At 46.3% G+C, this 22,047-nt stretch overlaps 5 non-coding genes across 5 annotated transcripts; all 5 read left to right on the top strand.

Moving 5' to 3' along the window:
* Nucleotides 1-10,854: 10,854 nt before the first annotated feature.
* On the top strand, nucleotides 10,855-10,926 carry trnap-agg (transfer RNA proline (anticodon AGG)). Its single transcript has one exon. It is a non-coding gene; the product is annotated as a tRNA-Pro (tRNA).
* A 2,115-nt stretch (nucleotides 10,927-13,041) lies between these two features.
* On the top strand, nucleotides 13,042-13,113 carry trnap-cgg (transfer RNA proline (anticodon CGG)). Its single transcript has one exon. It is a non-coding gene; the product is annotated as a tRNA-Pro (tRNA).
* A 2,115-nt stretch (nucleotides 13,114-15,228) lies between these two features.
* Nucleotides 15,229-15,300, top strand: trnap-cgg (transfer RNA proline (anticodon CGG)). Its single transcript has one exon. It is a non-coding gene; the product is annotated as a tRNA-Pro (tRNA).
* A 2,116-nt stretch (nucleotides 15,301-17,416) lies between these two features.
* Nucleotides 17,417-17,488, top strand: trnap-cgg (transfer RNA proline (anticodon CGG)). Its single transcript has one exon. It is a non-coding gene; the product is annotated as a tRNA-Pro (tRNA).
* A 2,117-nt stretch (nucleotides 17,489-19,605) lies between these two features.
* Nucleotides 19,606-19,677, top strand: trnap-agg (transfer RNA proline (anticodon AGG)). Its single transcript has one exon. It is a non-coding gene; the product is annotated as a tRNA-Pro (tRNA).
* The last annotated feature ends 2,370 nt before the right edge of the window (nucleotides 19,678-22,047 follow it).

Below are 22,047 nucleotides of genomic sequence, written 5' to 3'. Positions count from 1 at the left end.
ATTTGTCTCCTTTGGGAAATTCAAAGGTGCTGATAGCCGTGGCGCAAAGGTAGCATATCTGACTCCAGATCAGAAGGCTGCATGTTCAAATCACATTGAGGTCTGCTTTTCGTTTTTCAGGTTCTGCTCGTCCTAAACACGGAATTCACACCATGTAGTTGAGTTCTATCTGTACACCACATAGATAATCTAAACAAAATAGAGCCCTACTGGACATACAGTTAGGATCTCACACAGCGAATACCCTTGAACACAAGAGAGAAGGCACAGTTCACATCTGCGAAACATCACATCCGTCTTAAGAGAGAGCTACATCAGAGAATGGAATCCCGGAAGTTTCAAATAACTTCTTTTAATACAGGTTCAAGCAAACCTGAAAGTTAGGGAGTTTCCGGACACTTTTGTTTTATTAAAAAGTGTCTGAAGCCTGAAAATGTAATTTGAAAAAAAAAACCGCTATTGGACATTAGCAGGTACTTTTTGTAACGATTTGCTATTTCATGCTGGAAAACAAAGGAAACAGACCCAATGTTTGCTTTTAGGTGCGGTTCATTACATAATAGACATCTATTACTGAGGAGCTTGAATAAAATTTACACGAGCCAGGTAGAAGTCGAACCTACAATCTTATGATTCAAAATCAGATGCGTTATTTATTAAACTGCTGGTATTTCACATAACCGGAATTCCCCCATAGTGTGCTCAGCATCGCTACTAGTAATATACCGCCCCGTCTAAAATTTCAAAGTGAGAAACATGTGTTTTCCGATTTTTTATGATTTTTAAAATATTATTTCTTTAAATCAGACAAAGGGTTTATGTTTCGCACTGGAATTCCGATTGATTGAGAATTCAAAGAAAGACTGTTTTCTTCCACAACACCGTATAATTATTACATCCACCAGACTCTCCAACTTCTCCAGACCTTGCTGGGTGAGCATTTACTCCGATAAATTAGGTCACGTATCATGTTAAATCACCTCTTCTCAACACAACATTTCCTGGTGCACGTTTTCTCTATGAAAAAAAAGACATTTTTCCCTTGCACGATTTCTCGTTTTTTTATCAAAGCGTACAGAAATAAAAAAGAAGAAGAAATAGTGTTGCAAAAGAACTCTGTCGCCCTTGGGAGATGTCAAACGCATTGGACATGAAAATGGCAGATAAAAGCCAGTTCTCTTCGTTTCTCAGTGTCGGGGCTGCTATGTAAAAGAGGCAATTTGCTCTGAGAGCAGGTTCAGCGCTTTCTGAACACAGATGTCTCAGAGCGGTGTGTCCAAGTGGCTGTAAAAGGTGAAGGTTGTCCTGTCACCGTAGCCTAGTTGGTTAAAGTGCATCTTTATTAAAGAAAAGAACTGCGGTTTGAATCCCAGCCGTGTATTTCTTCCTATCTTGTAGTACAGAACGTATCATTTCGGGCAATCACAAAGGGCTTGATTTCGTTAAAAGCATGTGTTCATTTCCTTTCTGGAAAACTTGTTTTTGATGAAATTCACACAGCTTGTGAAACATGAAATTCAGTTCTTGGTTATCAGTGCAGAAGAAATATTACCGGCTGGCAAAATAAACGGTAAGAGATTTTTTTTTTTGATTCGAGAAGAGACTCCACCAGTCAGTCTCTGTGGCGCAATCAGTTAGCGTGTTTAGCTATTAACCGAAAGGTTGGTGGTTCAAGTCCACCCAGGGATGGGTTTCTTCTGTGATGTAAACATTGTTTTCACATAGGTCGATTGGATTTCTCAGCTAAACCATAGCCATTTTAATATTTGTAGGAAATGTGACTGTTCAACACTTGTCAAAAATGTCCAATAATGCCCAACATCGCAACTCCCCAGAAAACCATATTCACCCAAGAAAAATGATCGTTGAATCGTCATTTATACTCCCGTCACATCCTCTGCTGAAATATTTTAAAAATACAATGCAGATTTGTTTGAGAACTTGACAAGCATTGTTTTGTTAGCACTGTGCAGTTGGATTTTGATATTTGGACATATTTACCTTAATTTTAAACTGTAAATACTGTACAATCTATTTTAATTGTGTTGTAATATTAAAATATGTTAGCTGAGGATGCAAAGGGGTGAAAGGGAAAGGTCAGAGGGTATAGTAACAACAAGGTTAGGATTGGTGGAGGTGGTAGGGGTGTTGATGGTTTTTCTCTGTAGAGGATGATTGAGTTTTTTATCCTTCTCTGAAGTGAGAAACTGGAAGAGTGCAGTTGAGAGATCTGATGAGGTTAGTTATAAAAGGAAGTTGATGTGGAGCTGTTAGCCGTAAGAATTCCTTAATGTCTTTGATGTTGTCATCAAAAATAAACTGCAGTAAGCAAAGATAAAAAGAAAATTATCTGTGCATACTGCCCTGTCTTTCTAACACCTGAAGAAGGCTCCATGGCCAACACGTCGTGTTTCCTTTCTTCTCTTTTCAGCATGGAATAACCCTTTACTTGTTCCTTTGCAGCCTACGCATGCTGACGCAGCTACTCACCTGATATTTAACATTCCTATAATCACAACTATGAATGTCCACTGTGGGTATTTTTTCCATGATTATTTATTCTATCATTGGAGCATATTTTATGTCATACCGAAGTGTCATAATCACCGAATTTTTTTTTCATTTAGAAAGTCAGAAAATGATAAATCACTATGAATTGCATTAAGCCTGTTCTGATCTAGAGTTTCTATATACTTTAACATGCCATGTTCACAATGTCACAACTCAGAAATGCAACAGTGAAGTGTTGTAATTACCAATGTACATAGTGTTGGAACATTGAGATGTTTTGGTAATGAGGAAGGAGGGACATGCCATGTTCACAGGGTCATATTTGAAAAATTTCCTAAAGTTCAGGATTTTGATAGTCTGTTCCATTGTCTCTCACACCTCAGTGTCAGAATTTTTAGATGTTTTTATAACCAGGGGGTAGGTTTATAGCAAGAAGCAGGAAGTGCCATCACCCGTTGCTCATCCTCGGTTAACCATATATTCTCATATGCCATGTTCTAAATGTCCCATTTATATTAAAAAGTTCTTGTAAAATGCAAGATTTTAAGACTTTTTATGATCAGAAGGCAAGGTTGTGGTAAATATGCAGAAAGTGCCTGTGAACTTATGTTTTGCCTTTGTCTTATTTACTTATTGTGTTTGTGTTATTGTGAGTTTTGAAAATTGGTTTACAATTTTCTGAAATGTGTTTCACACAAAAATGTTATTTGGATAGTCACTACTTACATATTCCCATTTACTGAGGATAAATACAGTAATCCATCCTGATTAGTACTTTTAAAAATTACTGTAAAGAGCCATCTACAGGCGAAAGGCGGCATAACAACACAGCAGCAGCATTAAAGGCAGAAGAAGAAGCTGGCGAATAAGAAGCCAGCTTCAGCCTCGTTAATGCAATACCATTGGGTGAGGTGGAAAAATATTTCTTGCTCTGAATCCTAACATTTTTATAGGAGGTGTTCTAGTACTTCTTGCCTCAGATAAAATTGCCAATACACTTAATTTCTACTCCATCAATATCAGCAGCGTTATCGGTACTGAGTCCTAAATGTACGTCCTGTCATCATATAAAATGTCAAAAGATTCGACTGCATTCAACTGATCAAATTTCTCTTCGATGACAGTTATAATTTTATCCAAAATACATCCGAAACAAATTTGCACTGTTTTTTTTTTTTAATCCAGAAGAGCATCATCATGACTCAAAACATACCTGTTTTTTCTTCTTTCCAGGAGGAAGGATTGTTCAGATTCAAACATTGGTCCAAAATCAATGTACTCTCCTATCGCTGTTGCTTCTTTAAATCATTCATTTGAACGTCGATATTGAGGGATGATATCGTACAAATTGTGGTTTTCTTTTAAAGCAAATTATATTAAAATATGAGCCTCTGTTATAGTTCTCTTGGAAGTTTCGGAAGGTATAATAGACTCCCTTGTGCCCTCAGCTAAAATATGATAAAATACAACAAAATGTATTTACATAGAACAGCATTTATGGTTACATGTATATTACAATTAAGATAAATATACAAAAGTATTAAAATACAAATGTACAGTCCTAGCATAATCATGCTGTCCAACTGTCTTTTTTGCTTGTCAAGTTCTCCAACAAATCTGTGTCGTAATTTTAAATATTCTAACTAAGGATGCATCGAGAGCATAAATGAATTCTTCTGCTAGCCGTTCGAAGGTCAAAGTCCTTGGCTGAATATGATGTCCTTGAATGTTGGTCATTATTGGCCATTCCCAGTGATATTGACTTACATACTTAATTGTTTAACAAAAACATTCACATTTCTTGCAAATATCAAGTGGGTTAAGGTTTTGCTAAGAAATCCGAATAAGTAGAGATGAGGTTTACATTGCAATAATGAGAAGTGCATTTCTGGGTGGGCTCAAACCACTTACCTTTTAATTAACAGAGACTCACGTGTGTCCTTTTCTCCATTTGCAAGCTTAAAAAAAAGAAAATAATGCTTTTTTCTTACCAGCCTGCGATATACAAGGCAAGATTTGTATTTCATCTTTAACAAGCTGTATGAATTTCATGAAAAGCAAGTTGTTCCAGAAAGAAAATGAAAACTTGCGTTAAACAAAATCAAGCTGTACGTAATCATCCATAGTGATACATTTTGTAAGACAAGACAGGAAGAAAAGCACTGCTGGGATTTAAGCATCTCCTGTTTAAGAGGAAAGCATGTTAACCAAATCAGCCAAAGTGCCCTCAGTGTATCAACACCATGTCTGAGTCAGTGATTGCAGCTGACTGTCACTGGAGGACAGTTCATCGTGAACAAGTCAGCCTGCATAATGAGGGGGAAGAGACTGACTTCTGTGATGCAGTATCGACAGATACTAACCTTCTGTCCAACTGTTCTCTGCTGCATTCTGGAGTAGCAGGTAAATATTGGTTTCCATGCGTGTGTAGGGGTTTTGTGTATTTACTGGGACAATTATTTATTGTAGCAGTAAGTCACAAAATGATTCTTTGATGGCTATTAGAAAACCGACTTTGCGGGTTAACTCATTAACGCTCACACACAGATACTAATACACTTATTAATACATAAAATGTGCATATAAACATAACATATCTTAAGAGTGTGGGTTAGCAGAATACAAAAGGTATATATTAAATCATGAAGAGTTCCAAACCAAGAGGGACATACATTCAGTATACCATTCATTTAGACTGTTTCGTAAATGAACTGGGATTACAACTTCTACACTAGATACTCAAAAGCAAGTACATCACTCATAGGTATTAGATTGATATCAATTGTGGTTGAGGTAACAATTGAATTCTCGAGCTGTAATGCAGAATGTTGAATACTCATCCGATCTGTGTGGATTCAGATCTCCCGCAGACACAAAGAAGCAGTGGCAGGCTGTTGTTGTGTGCAATCGGCACTCTCTGGCTCGGTGCCAGGCAGTGGCCGGTGCGGCTGGTGAGAAGGAGAGGAGGGAGAGATTCCTGCTGCGATGCGCTGCTGATGCTCTTTGAAGACCGGCTAGTTAGTGTTGGCTGAAACTAGCAGAGCTTGTGCACATGGAAAGTGACTACGGGTCCAAGCCAATCACACTCTTTAGATGGGAAGAAGACTAGTTCGTTCCCGATGTAGCGCTAGTCCTGAATCCTGAGATTCAGCTGTCGACAGTTCCAACCGTAGTTCACTCGTTGATCAGGCGAACTTTGAAGGTGGAGTACCCGTGGTTCACGGGGCTTGCTGCTGGGCTAACCTCGGGCGGATCCTTTGGTTATGCGTGGGCAACCTCCGTTCTCGACTCTTAAAACAAAGTTAAGTCCTGGCACTCGGACACACTGGCCGTCACGTGATTGTCCGAGCTGAGTCTGAGAACGTCCTGGAGGGGCACCTTCTGGGCATCGTGCTGCCTGTTTTATCTGGAGGAACTACGGTAGTTCAGTGGCTTAAAGTTCCGCGGGCATTCGAGACCCACGTGGGGTTACCCTGCCCTACCAGTTCCTGATTGGCTGATTGAGGTGGAGGATGAGTAACAGTGACCTCTGACCTTAGGGTTGTAAAACTTGGGATGAACCTCTCCCATGGAATCTCCCAGACAGTAAGGCGCCAGAGATGACCACTTATTAGGGTGGCTGGTGAATCTCAGCCTTGGGAGCTGTTCCTTATCAGGAAACTCTATCAGCTAGAAAAACACCTTAAATGTGAACCAGATGGAATGGCCTCTCTGTATCCAGCTGCACTGAGATGAGGGAGAGAGGGACTGGCAAGGGAGCAGCAAACTTAATTCCTGTATTTTAAATATGCCTTGCCGCTACAGAAGTGTCCTTAGAAGAAAAACATCTTCTATGATAGTGGTACAGTCCATCACACCCCTCCTATAGCCTTTCAAAGAGAAAAAAAACTGACAACAAAGTATGTCTATGTGTGGTAATCAACCAGGTCTTACAAACATTCTTAAACCCTTCCACCTCCTTTCATCGCAAATGATTTGTACATGTTAGAAGGTTAATTTTGGCTTCTGATATTATGGTGGATTAAGAGTCCTGAAATCTTTGTAGAAGTACAAAGATGAAAGAAAGGGCAGTGTAATCATGGCCAAGAGAAGGCAAATGTTGGACTATCTGCTTGGATTGAATGGAGCAAAACGTAGGCAACTCCTTGAGCAGAACCTGCTTCATCCTTCAGACTGGGGTTTCTGAAGATCTGTACATTTGAACTTTCAAAGTGACTAAAGTAAAGGAGTTTTCCCTTTTTACCACATAATTCCCACAGATCAACACTAACAGAGAGCCTAATTCCAGACAGGATTCAATCACTGTCTCTCAGGCATCCCAGCAGTGGATTTCATGACTTCAGAAAGCCATCTTCACCAGTGGAGAACTAAATGCTCTGAGGTTTACTGGCAGAGTCTCACACTGGGTAATGTTAGATGTTGATAAATAATGTCCTATGGAATTCTACTATTGATAAATTCTACTATGGAACTGCGATGTGTCTTGAAAAAAATCTTCTATGATAGTGGTACAGTCCAGCACAGCCTTTAAAAGAGAAAAAAAAACAAGGTAAGTCTAATCAGTCTAAATGGTGTAATCAACTAGGTCTTGCAAACATACTTAACCTCTTCCAGCTACCAACATTACAAATGCTGTTTACACATTAGATGGTTATTTTTGGCTTCTGATATTATGGTGGATAAAGAGCCCTGGAATCTTTGTAGAAGGACAAAAGAAGGAAAGAAAGGGCAGTGTAACCATGGCCAAGAGAAGGGAAATGTTGGGGAGAGCTTTTTTCACTTTTTATCATTGTTTTTCCAGCCCAACAAAGATCAACATATATGAGCAGGCGTCCTGTGCCAAATCCAATCTGCCTTCCTTCCAATCATACAGGAATGTGAGTGAATTAAATATTGACATATGAAAATACACAAAAATATGCAATCACACTGTAGTGTGCTTTCTGAAGGCACCAGTTCTGTAGGGTTTGGGCATTTACTGGGACAATTATTAATTGTAGCAGTAAATCACAAAATTGATTCTTTTGATGGCTTTAGAATCCAACCATGCGACATAACTCAAACAACGCACACACACAGGTACTAATACACGAGGATACATTTATTAATACATAGAATATGCATATAAACCTAACAGATCTTATCGAGAGGGTTATCAGAATACAAAAGGTATATATTCAATCAGATACAAAGTGTTACACATATCAAAAGGACATACGTTCAATATATCATTCATTTAGACCGTTTCGTAAATGAACTTGGTTATAACTTCTACATTAGATACTCAAAACAAGTACATAACTCTTAGGAATTAAATTGATATCAACTGGTTGGGATAACAATTGAATTCTCGAGCAGTAATGCAGTGAAGTTGAATACTCATCCAATCTCTGGGGATTCAGATATCCTGCGGACTCAAAGAAACAGTTGCAGGCTGTTGCTGTCCAATCCGCGCTCTCTGGCTCGGTGCCAGGCTGTGCTGTGCGGCTTGCGACGGTGCGCTGCTGATGCTCACTGACCGGCTAGTTAGTGTTGGCTTTAACTAGCAAAGTTTGCGCACAGGAGAAAAGATGACTGTGGGTCCCAGCAAGTCAGGAAGAAGACCAGTTCGTTCCTGATGAAGCGCTAGTTCTGAATAGTGATTCAGCTGTCCACAGTTCCAACCTGTTCACGAGGCCTGCTACTGGTGCTAACCTTGGGTGGATCCTCTGGTTACTCTCTGGCAACCTCCGCTCTAGACTCTTAGAACAAAGGAAAGTTCTGGCACTCGGACACACTGGCCGTTCCGTGGTTGTCTGGGCTGAGTCTCAGGATGGTCAGGAGGCGCTCTGTGAGAATGTCCTGCCCTTGGGAGCCTTCTGCTCCTGGGCTGTCCTGCCCTGGAATTCTCCTTTGAATTCCCTTTAGAAAAGTCCACAGAATTCTCCTGAATCTTACTACAGGCTCTCTGTGTTTCTTGTTTTTACCTGGAGGAACTTCAGCTCGTTGATTGGTGAAAGTTCCATGGGCATCAAAGTCCCACGTGGGTTACTTGGCCCTACCAGTCCCTGATTGGTTGATCAAGGTGAGATATGAGTCATTTACTCCTGACACCTAGGAATGCAGTCCAGATGTCCATCTGGCACTCCCTAGACAGATAGGCGCCAATGGATGACCATTGATCATGATAGCCAGGCTTAGCTAAGTGCATCCCCCTTTGGGAGCTGTCCCTTATCAAAGGAAACCTTAAATCAGCCTGCATGAATAGTTTCTCTGTGGCTGCACCACAGAGATGAACAGAGATGGGGCCTCATTTGGGAAGGCTCAGAACACTTAATTCTTTCTTATTAATAAGCCTCGCTGCTACAACACATATGCAGTTTGAGCAAACATAAGACAATAACCAAGTACCACAAACTACCAGGCATCTAGTATCATTAGCAGTTCAGGTGGGGAGCTGCATCACCATGTGTAGGCTGCAAAGGAACAAGTAATAGGTCTATTCCATGCTTAAAAGAAAAGAAAGAAAACACAACATTTCAGCCGTGGAGCCCTCACTCCTGAAGAAGGCTCCACAGCTGAAACGTTGTGTTTTCTTTCTTCTCTTTTCATCTAGTGTCATTAGCCTTTTAACAGTTCCTGTCAAAATAAAATAGAAATGGATAACATTCTAGAGAGAGTTTGAAATACCAAGGTACAATTTAAAACATATCTCTTCCACTACAACCACAATATTTTGGAGAGATCGTTGAACCTCACTGTTCTGACATGTCCGTTAGCCTCCGTCCTGCTTCAGCAATGAATGTGGCGGGGCACATTCTGAGGGAGATGAGGTCAATCATGTGGCAGGAAAACCACGCTATGCTTTTTTTTGAGATCCTGAAAAGGACAGAAGGGCCATGTATATGTGTGCAGCTGGATATGTAATTACAGGTGGCGTAGCAGATTCTGCTGAAGCCCCACTGCGTGGTGTGGACGGTAGCTGTGTATATTGCAGCAGAATTGTGCATGTGAGATCAAGGGGGCATGTCATGTGTTTCAGCACTTCACTCCCTTCAGTAGAACATGATTCCCTGAGTTCGTTGGATGACCTGTGGACCGATCTTTCACGATGAAGAAATCCTTAAGAAGAATAGATCTCGGCCCACCATCCCAATGCCTCCGTCTCAAAACAGCAACCTCCCACTGCCCTTAGTCTGCAAGGCAGTCCTTTCAAATGCGATGACAACGCCTAGACCTTCGTTGCCTTTTGTACGAGCTGAACTTTTGTGCTCATCAATTCAACGCTCTTTCCATCAACTCATCTTGTCTTTTGACGCTTCGTGTTTTGCGCTCCTTTGACTATTGGCATATCGGGTGACTGCAAACACTGAAGTTCTTGCTTACGGAGTGTGGAACATTGTTTTCAAGTGATCGCTGTTCTGTCATGGTGACGCCGAGTGAATCTTTCCTTGGCAACATGGGCAGGCTGACAGCAGTGCGAGCGAAAGATATGGCAAATTTCTTGACTTATTTCTGAATGTGAATGTTCTTTAGAAAAGGGATGCGGCATTGCTTCTCGCCCGTGTAAAGGTCACGCATTCCAGACGTGGTTATGAGCGAACAGTTGCCGCAAGTGTTTGAAAAGAGCAAGAGAGGAAGCAGCCCTGCCCCGTGTGAGGATCAAACTCAGGCCCTTCAGATGACGAGACTGACGCACTACCAATTACGCCAACAAGCCCAGCTACAGGACACACACCGGAAAGTTTGCCTCACATGGATTTCAGTCGCCCGTTCCCTAATCTTTAGACGCCCTCTGCTGAATGTTGCATTTGCCTTTTGATCTCACCGATACATTTTTGGTCTGTTTCTGTTGCGAGTCCGTCTTTCAGATCTCACCTAGCATAAGTCTCTCTGGCTGAAGTGGCCTCTCTGCTTCAGCATCGTGCCCTCACTCAGCCATTAAAAATGTCACTCGGACTTCTGACAAGCTGACATGAAATGTCAAGAGAGAGTGGCGGAGACGCTTAAGCCAGAGAGAAGATGAAAAGGGGGCGTGGCAGCGAAACGCTTGACAGCTGCACGATGCTCATCAAGCTCTAAGCACACACCTGGAGGATGCGGGAATTGATCTTGCTACCTCCCACATGCAAAGCAAGGGCTGTACCATACAAGCCAACCCCCCTCGCTGGGGCTTATGCCTCGGCGTCACCTAGTGCCGCTTGTTCCCCTCTTACCGGGCACAGTTCACTGCCCTTCGTCTGCAAGGCAGTCGTGTAATTGCGGCTTTCTTGACTTATTGATGAAGGTCTGACTGGACGAGCGAATGACGCCTCTCCCCCATCCTCAAGCTCACTGACAGATTGAAATGGAAAGTGCTGCTGTGGCTCGTTGGTCTAGTGGTATGATTCTCGCTTAGGGTGCGAGAGGTCCCGGGTTCAACTCCCGGACGAGCCCTTGTGTGCACCTTTCCTCCTCTTCCACAAGACTGGGAACTGATATCCACATCACTTCGCAGCGTCTGCTTATGACAAACGATGGAATGTGACTAATGACTGAACGAGCCTGGTGAATTCTCATCATGTGGCACAATGAGAGCGTGCAGTCAGCTGTCCGAGGCGGCAACCTCATTGCTCTTTCAAAAGAACACGTACTGAAAACTCATCACCACTATGTCGTAGATGAGCACCGCGATCGCTTGTTGTCATGCGTCCTTACTTGGGAAATGCAGAAGCAAAAACTGCTCTCTCTCAGCCACCGAAACGTGTGCGGCTCGCCTTGCGCTCTCTGCGCCTCGCATATTTGTGGAGCTGTTTGCTCTTCTTTCTGTTGAAGTAATCAAGTTACGGGGCGTCCTGCAGCCTATGATGTTCTCACTGAGAGCTTTCAAGATTTGAAGGAAAACTACGAGCTTGATTGCTCAAGTCGAACGAATGTGATTGTTAAGCAATCGATGATCAAAAGCACGTCTTCTAACAATTCCTGAGAGTATTATCAGCACTGTTTTCACTCGGATATACTTTTCACTTGCTAAGCTGACAAATTGGACGAGAAAATGCCGGAGACGCACTCAGTGCAGACTGAGGTTGGGAAGGAGGTGTGGCCCTTCAACGCTTGACAATTGAAGGACATTCTCTCCGCAACGGAGGAGCACCTGTCAGAAGTCACAGAGGCTAAATGAGAGCACCAGGCTCCTGGAGCTCTAAACTCAGACCTGGAGGATGCGGGCATCAATTCCGCTACCTCTGGCATGCTAAGCGAGCGCTCTACCATTTGAGCTCATCCTCCTCGCTTCATGCTTTTCGGCATCATGTCTTACCGCCTCTGCCCCTCTTACCGGGCACCGCCCACTGCCCTTGGTCTGCAAGGCAGTCCTTTCAAGTGCGATGACGACGCTGGGACCTTCGTTGCCTATTGTACGAGCTGAACTTTTGTGCTCATCAATTCAACGCTCTTTCCATCAACTCATCTTGTCTTTTGACGCTTCATGTTTTGCGCTCCTTTGACTATCGCCATATCGGGTGACTGCAAACACTGAAGTTCTTGCTTACGGAGTGTGGAACATTGTTTTCAAGTGATCGCTGTTCTGTCATGTTGACGCCGAGTGAATCTTTCTTTGGCAACATGGGCAGGCTGACAGCAGTGCGAGCGAAAGTAATGGCAAATTTCTTGACTTATTTCTGAATGTGAATGTTCTTTAGAAAAGGGATGTGGCGTTGCTTATCGCCCGTGTAAAGGTCACGCATTCCAGACGTGGTTATGAGCGAACAGTTGCCGCAAGTGTTTGAAAAGAGCAAGAGAGGAAGCAGCCCTGCCCCGTGTGAGGATCAAACTCAGGCCCTTCAGATGACGAGACTGACGCACTACCAATTACGCCAACAAACCCAGCTGCAGGACACACACCGGAAAGTTTGCCTCACATGGATTTCAGTCGCCCGTTCCCTAATCTTTAGACGCCCTCTGCTGAATGTTGCATTTGCCTTTTGATCTCACCGATACATTTTTGGTCTGTTTCTGTTGTGAGTCCGTCTTTCAGATCTCACCTAGCACAAGTCTCTCTGGCTGAAGTGGCCTCTCTGCTTCAGCATCGTGCCCTCACTCAGCCATTAAAAATGTCACTCGGACTTCTGACAAGCTGACATGAAATGTCAAGAGAGAGTGGCGGAGACGCTTAAGCCAGAGAGAAGATGAAAAGGGGGCGTGGCTGCGAAACGCTTGACAGCTGCACGATGCTCTCCCTGCAAGGCGTGACCACAGGCTAAAGGACACCTTTTGGCACATCAAGCTCTAAGCACACACCTGGAGGATGCGGGAATTGATCCTGCTACCTCCCACATAAAAAGCAAACGCTGTACCATACAAACCAACCCCCCTCGCTGGGGCTTATGCCTCGGCGTCACCTAGTGCCGCTTGTTCCCCTCTTACCGGGCACAGTTCACTGCCCTTCGTCTACAAGGCAGTCGTGTAATTGCGGCTTTCTTGACTTATTGATGAAGGTCTGACTGGACGAGCGAATGACGCCTCTCCCCCATCCTCAAGCTCGCGACAGATTGAAATGGAAAGTGCTGCTGTGGCTCGTTGGTCTAGTGGTATGATTCTCGCTTCGGGTGCGAGAGGTCCCGGGTTCAACTCCCGGACGAGCCCTTGTGTGCTCTTTTCCTCCTCTTCCACAAGACTGGGAACTGATATCCACATCACTTCGCAGCGTCTGCTTATGGCAAACGATGGAATGTGACTAATGACTGAACGATCCTGGTGAATTCTCATCACGTGGCACAATGAGAGCGTGCAGTCAGCTGTCCGAGGCGGCAACCTCATTGCTCGTTCAAAAGAACACGTACTGAAAACTCATCACCACTATGTCGTAGATGAGCACCGCGATCGCTTGTTGTCATGCGTCCTTACTTGGGAAATGCAGAAGCAAAAACTGCCCTCTCTCAGCCACCGAAACGTGTGCGGCTCGCCTTGCGCTCTCTGCGCCTCGCATATTTGTGGAGCTGTCTGCTCTTCTTTCTGTTGAAGTAATCAAGTTACGGGGCGTCCTGCAGCCTATGATGTTCTCACTGAGAGCTTTCAAGATTTGAAGGAAAACTACGAGCTTGATTGCTCAAGTCGAACGAATGTGATTGTTAAGCAATCGATGATCAAAAGCACGTCTTCTAACAATTCCTGAGAGTATTATCAGCACTGTTTTCACTCGGATATACTTTTCACTTGCTAAGCTGACAAATTGGACGAGAAAATGCCGGAGACGCACTCAGTGCAGACTGAGGTTGGGAAGGAGGTGTGGCCCTTCAACGCTTGACAATTGAAGGACATTCTCTCCGCAACGGAGGAGCACCTGTCAGAAGTCACAGAGGCTAAATGAGAGCACCAGGCTCCTGGAGCTCTAAACTCAGACCTGGAGGATGCGGGCATCAATCCCGCTACCTCTCACATGCTAAGCGAGCGCTCTACCATTTAAGCTCATTCCCCTCAATTCATGCTTCTTGGCATCATGTCTTACCGCCTCTGCCCCTCTTACCGGGCACCGCCCACTGCCCTTGGTCTGCAAGGCAGTCCTTTCAAGTGCGATGACGACGCTGGGACCTTCGTTGCCTATTGTACGAGCTGAACTTTTGTGCTCATCAATTCAACGCTCTTTCCATCAACTCATCTTGTCTTTTGACGCTTCGTGTTTTGCGCTCCTTTGACTATCGCCATATCGGGTGACTGCAAACACTGAAGTTCTTGCTTACGGAGTGTGGAACATTGTTTTCAAGTGATCGCTGTTCTGTCATGTTGACGCCGAGTGAATCTTTCTTTGGCAACATGGGCAGGCTGACAGCAGTGCGAGCGAAAGTAGTGGCAAATTTCTTGACTTATTTCTGAATGTGAATGTTCTTTAGAAAAGGGATGCGGCGTTGCTTCTCGCCCGTGTAAAGGTCACGCATTCCAGACGTGGTTATGAGCGAACAGTTGCCGCAAGTGTTTGAAAAGAGCAAGAGAGGAAGCAGCCCTGCCCCGTGTGAGGATCAAACTCAGGCCCTTCAGATGACGAGACTGACGCACTACCAATTACGCCAACAAACCCAGCTGCAGGACACACACCGGAAAGTTTGCCTCACATGGATTTCAGTCGCCCGTTCCCTAATCTTTAGACGCCCTCTGCTGAATGTTGCATTTGCCTTTTGATCTCACCGATACATTTTTGGTCTGTTTCTGTTGTGAGTCCGTCTTTCAGATCTCACCTAGCACAAGTCTCTCTGGCTGAAGTGGCCTCTCTGCTTCAGCATCGTGCCCTCACTCAGCCATTAAAAATGTCACTCGGACTTCTGACAAGCTGACATGAAATGTCAAGAGAGAGTGGCGGAGACGCTTAAGCCAGAGAGAAGATGAAAAGGGGGCGTGGCTGCGAAACGCTTGACAGCTGCACGATGCTCTCCCTGCAAGGCGTGACCACAGGCTAAAGGACACCTTTTGGCACATCAAGCTCTAAGCACACACCTGGAGGATGCGGGAATTGATCCTGCTACCTCCCACATAAAAAGCAAACGCTGTACCATACAAACCAACCCCCCTCGCTGGGGCTTATGCCTCGGCGTCACCTAGTGCCGCTTGTTCCCCTCTTACCGGGCACAGTTCACTGCCCTTCGTCTACAAGGCAGTCGTGTAATTGCGGCTTTCTTGACTTATTGATGAAGGTCTGACTGGACGAGCGAATGACGCCTCTCCCCCATCCTCAAGCTCGCGACAGATTGAAATGGAAAGTGCTGCTGTGGCTCGTTGGTCTAGTGGTATGATTCTCGCTTCGGGTGCGAGAGGTCCCGGGTTCAACTCCCGGACGAGCCCTTGTGTGCTCTTTTCCTCCTCTTCCACAAGACTGGGAACTGATATCCACATCACTTCGCAGCGTCTGCTTATGGCAAACGATGGAATGTGACTAATGACTGAACGAGCCTGGTGAATTCTCATCACGTGGCACAATGAGAGCGTGCAGTCAGCTGTCCGAGGCGGCAACCTCATTGCTCGTTCAAAAGAACACGTACTGAAAACTCATCACCACTATGTCGTAGATGAGCACCGCGATCGCTTGTTGTCATGCGTCCTTACTTGGGAAATGCAGAAGCAAAAACTGCCCTCTCTCAGCCACCGAAACGTGTGCGGCTCGCCTTGCGCTCTCTGCGCCTCGCATATTTGTGGAGCTGTCTGCTCTTCTTTCTGTTGAAGTAATCAAGTTACGGGGCGTCCTGCAGCCTATGATGTTCTCACTGAGAGCTTTCAAGATTTGAAGGAAAACTACGAGCTTGATTGCTCAAGTCGAACGAATGTGATTGTTAAGCAATCGATGATCAAAAGCACGTCTTCTAACAATTCCTGAGAGTATTATCAGCACTGTTTTCACTCGGATATACTTTTCACTTGCTAAGCTGACAAATTGGACGAGAAAATGCCGGAGACGCACTCAGTGCAGACTGAGGTTGGGAAGGAGGTGTGGCCCTTCAACGCTTGACAATTGAAGGACATTCTCTCCGCAACGGAGGAGCACCTGTCAGAAGTCACAGAGGCTAAATGAGAGCACCAGGCTCCTGGAGCTCTAAACTCAGACCTGGAGGATGCGGGCATCAATCCCGCTACCTCTGGCATGCTAAGCGAGCGCTCTACCATTTGAGCTCATCCCCCTCGCTTCATGCTTCTCGGCATCATGTCTTACCGCCTCTGCCCCTCTTACCGGGCACCGCCCACTGCCCTTGGTCTGCAAGGCAGTCCTTTCAAGTGCGATGACGACGCTGGGACCTTCGTTGCCTATTGTACGAGCTGAACTTTTGTGCTCATCAATTCAACGCTCTTTCCATCAACTCATCTTGTCTTTTGACGCTTCGTGTTTTGCGCTCCTTTGACTATCGGCATATCGGGTGACTGCAAACACTGAAGTTCTTGCTTACGGAGTGTGGAACATTGTTTTCAAGTGATCGCTGTTCTGTCATGTTGACGCCGAGTGAATCTTTCTTTGGTCAACATGGGCAGGCTGACAGCAGTGCGAGCGAAAGTAATGGCAAATTTCTTGACTTATTTCTGAATGTGAATGTTCTTTAGAAAAGGGATGCGGCGTTGCTTCTCGCCCATGTAAAGGTCACGCATTCCAGACGTGGTTATGAGCGAACAGTTGCCGCAAGTGTTTGAAAAGAGCAAGAGAGGAAGCAGCCCTGCCCCGTGTGAGGATCAAACTCAGGCCCTTCAGATGACGAGACTGACGCATTACCAATTACGCCAACAAACCCAGGTGCAGGACACACACCGGAAAGTTTGCCTCACATGGATTTCAGTCGCCCGTTCCCTAATCTTTAGACGCCCTCTGCTGAATGTTGCATTTGCCTTTTGATCTCACCCATACATTTTTGGTCTGTTTCTGTTGTGAGTCCGTCTTTCAGATCTCACCTAGCACAAGTCTCTCTGGCTGAAGTGGCCTCTCTGCTTCAGCATCGTGCCCTCACTCAGCCATTAAAATTGTCACTCGGACTTCTGACAAGCTGACATGAAATGTCAAGAGAGAGTGGCGGAGACGCTTAAGCCAGAGAGAAGATGAAAAGGGGGCGTGGCTGCGAAACGCTTGACAGCTGCACGATGCTCTCCCTGCAAGGCGTGACCACAGGCTAAAGGACACCTTTTGGCACATCAAGCTCTAAGCACACACCTGGAGGATGCGGGAATTGATCCTGCTACCTCCCACATGCAAAGCAAACGCTGTACCATACAAACCAACCCCCCTCGCTAGGGCTTATGCCTCGGCGTCACCTAGTGCCGCTTGTTCCCCTCTTACCGGGCACAGTTCACTGCCCTTCGTCTACAAGGCAGTCGTGTAATTGCGGCTTTCTTGACTTATTGATGAAGGTCTGACTGGACGAGCGAATGACGCCTCTCCCCCATCCTCAAGCTCGCGACAGATTGAAATGGAAAGTGCTGCTGTGGCTCGTTGGTCTAGTGGTATGATTCTCGCTTCGGGTGCGAGAGGTATCGGGTTCAACTCCCGGACGAGCCCTTGTGTGCTCTTTTGCTCCTCTTCCACAAGACTGGGAACTGATATCCACATCACTTCGCAGCGTCTGCTTATGGCAAACAATGGAATGTGACTAATGACTGAACGAGCCTGGTGAATTCTCATCACGTGGCACAATGAGAGCGTGCAGTCAGCTGTCCGAGGCGGCAACCTCATTGCTCGTTAAAAAGAACACGTACTGAAAACTCATCACCACTATGTCGTAGATGAGCACCGCGATCGCTTGTTGTCATGCGTCCTTACTTGGGAAATGCAGAAGCAAAAACTGCCCTCTCTCAGCCACCGAAACGTGTGCGGCTCGCCTTGCGCTCTCTGCGCCTCGCATATTTGTGGAGCTGTCTGCTCTTCTTTCTGTTGAAGTAATCAAGTTACGGGGCGTCCTGCAGCCTATGATGTTCTCACTGAGAGCTTTCAAGATTTGAAGGAAAACTACGAGCTTGATTGCTCAAGTCGAACGAATGTGATTGTTAAGCAATCGATGATCAAAAGCACGTCTTCTAACAATTCCTGAGAGTATTATCAGCACTGTTTTCACTCGGATATACTTTTCACTTGCTAAGCTGACAAATTGGACGAGAAAATGCCGGAGACGCACTCAGTGCAGACTGAGGTTGGGAAGGAGGTGTGGCCCTTCAACGCTTGACAATTGAAGGACATTCTCTCTGCAACGGAGGAGCACCTGTCAGAAGTCACAGAGGCTAAATGAGAGCACCAGGCTCCTGGAGCTCTAAACTCAGACCTGGAGGATGCGGGCATCAATCCCGCTACCTCTCGCATACTAAGCGAGCGCTCTACCATTTAAGCTCATCCCCCTCAATTCATGCTTCTTGGCATCATGTCTTACCGCCTCTGCCCCTCTTACCGGGCACCGCCCACTGCCCTTGGTCTGCAAGGCAGTCCTTTCAAGTGCGATGACGACGCTGGGACCTTCGTTGCCTATTGTACGAGCTGAACTTTTGTGCTCATCAATTCAACGCTCTTTCCATCAACTCATCTTGTCTTTTGACGCTTCGTGTTTTGCGCTCCTTTGACTATCGGCATATCGGGTGACTGCAAACACTGAAGTTCTTGCTTACGGAGTGTGGAACATTGTTTTCAAGTGATCGCTGTTCTGTCATGTTGACGCCGAGTGAATCTTTCTTTGGTCAACATGGGCAGGCTGACAGCAGTGCGAGCGAAAGTAATGGCAAATTTCTTGACTTATTTCTGAATGTGAATGTTCTTTAGAAAAGGGATGCGGCGTTGCTTCTCGCCCGTGTAAAGGTCACGCATTCCAGACGTGGTTATGAGCGAAAATTTGCCGCAAGTGTTTGAAAAGAGCAAGAGAGGAAGCAGCCCTGCCCCGTGTGAGGATCAAACTCAGGCCCTTCAGATGACAAGACTGACGCACTACCAATTACACCAACAAACCCAGCTGCAGGACACACACTGGAAAGTTTGCCTCACATGGATTTCAGTCGCCCGTTCCCTAATCTTTAGACGCCCTCTGCTGAATGTTGCATTTGCCTTTTGATCTCACCCATACATTTTTGGTCTGTTTCTGTTGTGAGTCCGTCTTTCAGATCTCACCTAGCACAAGTCTCTCTGGCTGAAGTGGCCTCTCTGCTTCAGCATCGTGCCCTCACTCAGCCATTAAAAATGTCACTCGGACTTCTGACAAGCTGACATGAAATGTCAAGAGAGAGTGGCGGAGACGCTTAAGCCAGAGAGAAGATGAAAAGGGGGTGTGGCTGCGAAACGCTTGACAGCTGCATGATGCTCTCCATGCAAGGCGTGACCACAGGCTAAAGGACACCTTTTGGCACATCAAGCTCTAAGCACACACCTGGAGGATGCGGGAATTGATCCTGCTACTTCCCACATGCAAAGCAAGCGCTGTACCATACAAACCAACCCCCCTCGCTGGGGCTTATGCCTCGGCGTCACCTAGTGCCGCTTGTTCCCCTCTTACCGGGCACAGTTCACTTCCCTTCGTCTACAAGGCAGTCGTGTAATTGCGGCTTTCTTGACTTATTGATGAAGGTCTGACTGGACGAGCGAATGACGCCTCTCCCCCATCCTCAAGCTCGCTGACAGATTGAAATGGAAAGTGCTGCTGTGGCTCGTTGGTCTAGTGGTATGATTCTCGCTTAGGGTGCGAGAGGTCCCGGGTTCAACTCCCGGACGAGCCCTTGTGTGCTCTTTTCCTCCTCTTCCACAAGACTGGGAACTGATATCCACATCATTTCGCAGCGTCTGCTTATGGCAAACGATGGAATGTGACTAATGACTGAACGAGCCTGGTGAATTCTCATCACGTGGCACAATGAGAGTGTGCAGTCAGCTGTCCGAGGCGGCAACCTCATTGCTCGTTCAGAAGAACACGTACTGAAAACTCATCACCACTATGTCGTAGATGAGCACCGCGATCGCTTGTTGTCATGCGTCCTTACTTGGGAAATGCAGAAGCAAAAACTGCCCTCTCTCAGCCACCGAAACGTGTGCGGCTCGCCTTGCGCTCTCTGCGCCTCGCATATTTGTGGAGCTGTCTGCTCTTCTTTCTGTTGAAGTAATCAAGTTACGGGGCGTCCTGCAGCCTATGATGTTCTCACTGAGAGCTTTCAAGATTTGAAGGAAAACTACGAGCTTGATAAAAGAATCAATTTAAATGTTTCTTGAAAAACGGATCCTTCTAAATATCGGAAGTCCAACGTCTCATGGAAACTGTCTGTGTAACGGTCTAACGTGATAACGTGATAACCACTACACTATGGAAACGGTGGGAAATTGTGCCCAGTGGCCCACTGCTGAGCTTCACCAATGCTAGTCAGGGACCAATGCTATTCGATGTGAATTAAATGCTATTCAACTGTCCAATTCTATTCAGGGGTGGAAAAGGGTGGAGCCGTGTGTGTCTTTTGTTCAAAGACACCCCCATCTCAGAGCCGGAAGTACAAGCCTTCCTCCCGCAGGTCCACAAAGATGTTATTGTTTAAGAAGATCCTGCGAAAGTCGGCCATCTGCCTTTCAGCCCTGCAGTAGTCCAGGCTGAAAGAGAAGCAGCCCTTCACCCTGGCAATGTACAGCCTGACAAGGTCTGGCTTCAGGCCATCGTACATCATGAGGTTCCTCCTCTCCCAGACAGCTGTCCTCGTTAGGCTGAGGAGGAGGTTCACTAAAATGGCATTAACCCCCCCCCCCCCCTCAGACCCGCGGTACCCAAAGAGGAACAGCTCTTTCTAGGGCACCCCGTCAAGAACAGCTCCTCGAACAGAGCGAAACAGACAATCCAGCAGAACCATCAAGTACGCCCTGGCTCGAGCTGGGGGAAGATCTTACCCCAGAACACCTCTGAGACCGGCACTCTGAAGCGTTTCGCCATCATCAGCCTGTAGAACATGCTGGTGGTGCACCCCAGGAGGTCCACCCCACGGTCCCCCCACTTCACCCTCAGCTCCGGCCAGCCCGGGCCTGCTGCCCCGTCTTGTAGATGGAGCTTCTCCAGCCAACTGTCCGGGAGACCGAGTTTGAGCTGCTCGTAATCCTGACGGATCTTACTGACAGGCAGCTCGTCGTCGACCTCTCGCACAGCGTCGACAATAGCCTGGGTGGGCAGAAATCCGTCCTTTACTTCATAAAGAAGATCCTTGACCTTGGATATGCCAGCCCCGTAGAGCTGCCTGTTCCATCGAGACACCAGCAGGGGGTTGAGGAACAGAGGCTGTTCCAGAAGCTGGGCCCGGGTCTCCGGCGTGTAGGAGACATGCTGGGACATGAACTACCCCCTCGCCAGCAGGACCTCCCTGTAAAAGGAGGGCAGATGTTTTATCAACCCCGGAGTGAGCCTCACCAGGAGAGTCTCCTGCCCCAAGCCCCCGCAAGTCTCGAGGTAGCTTGCCATACCAATCTTCCAAATGCTGACATTATCCAGGTCAAGGAACTTCTTCACTACTTTCAGCCTAAAGCTTTTCAGCTTCAGGCCTACATCACACAGCTTCAGCCCACCCCTGGAGATTTCCCCAATAAGGATGTCATGAGTGACCCGCGGAGGCTTCCCCTCCCACACGAATCCAACCACCAGTTGCCTAATCTCATTCTCTACCCGTTCAGGAAGAGGCATCACAGACAGTGGGTACCACAAGAGGGACAGGCACAGTGTGTTAACGAGCAGGACCCTTCCCTTTAGGGTCAGGGACCTGTGTCTCCACCGATTTAATTGGCCCTCATCTTAATGAGCTTCTCCTTCCACAGGAGAAGCCCAGTGGCCTGCTCATCAGCGTTAATGTAGACGCCAAGGACCTTCAGGTGACCCGTCTCAACCCTGAAAGGGTAACCGAAGAGCGGGGCAAGGTCTGCCCTCCCCACCGGCATGACCTCAGACTTCTCCAAGTTTACCTTGGCGCCCGAGGCAGCGCAGTAGGCCTGCACCACCTCTAAAATGGCTGAGATCTCCGCCAACGTCAGTCTGGTGTCGTCAGCATATTGGTAGATCAACGAGGTGGCGGTGCCCCCAGGCAAGGTCACTGGAAAGAAGCTCGTGAGGGAACCATTCACCTAGACAC

This window comes from Lepisosteus oculatus, chromosome 14 (assembly GCF_040954835.1).
Source record: "Lepisosteus oculatus isolate fLepOcu1 chromosome 14, fLepOcu1.hap2, whole genome shotgun sequence".
Taxonomy (NCBI): Eukaryota; Metazoa; Chordata; class Actinopteri; order Semionotiformes; family Lepisosteidae; genus Lepisosteus; species Lepisosteus oculatus.
Note: the sequence above shows the minus strand (reverse complement) of the source record. Positions and strands in the feature narration are given on the sequence as shown.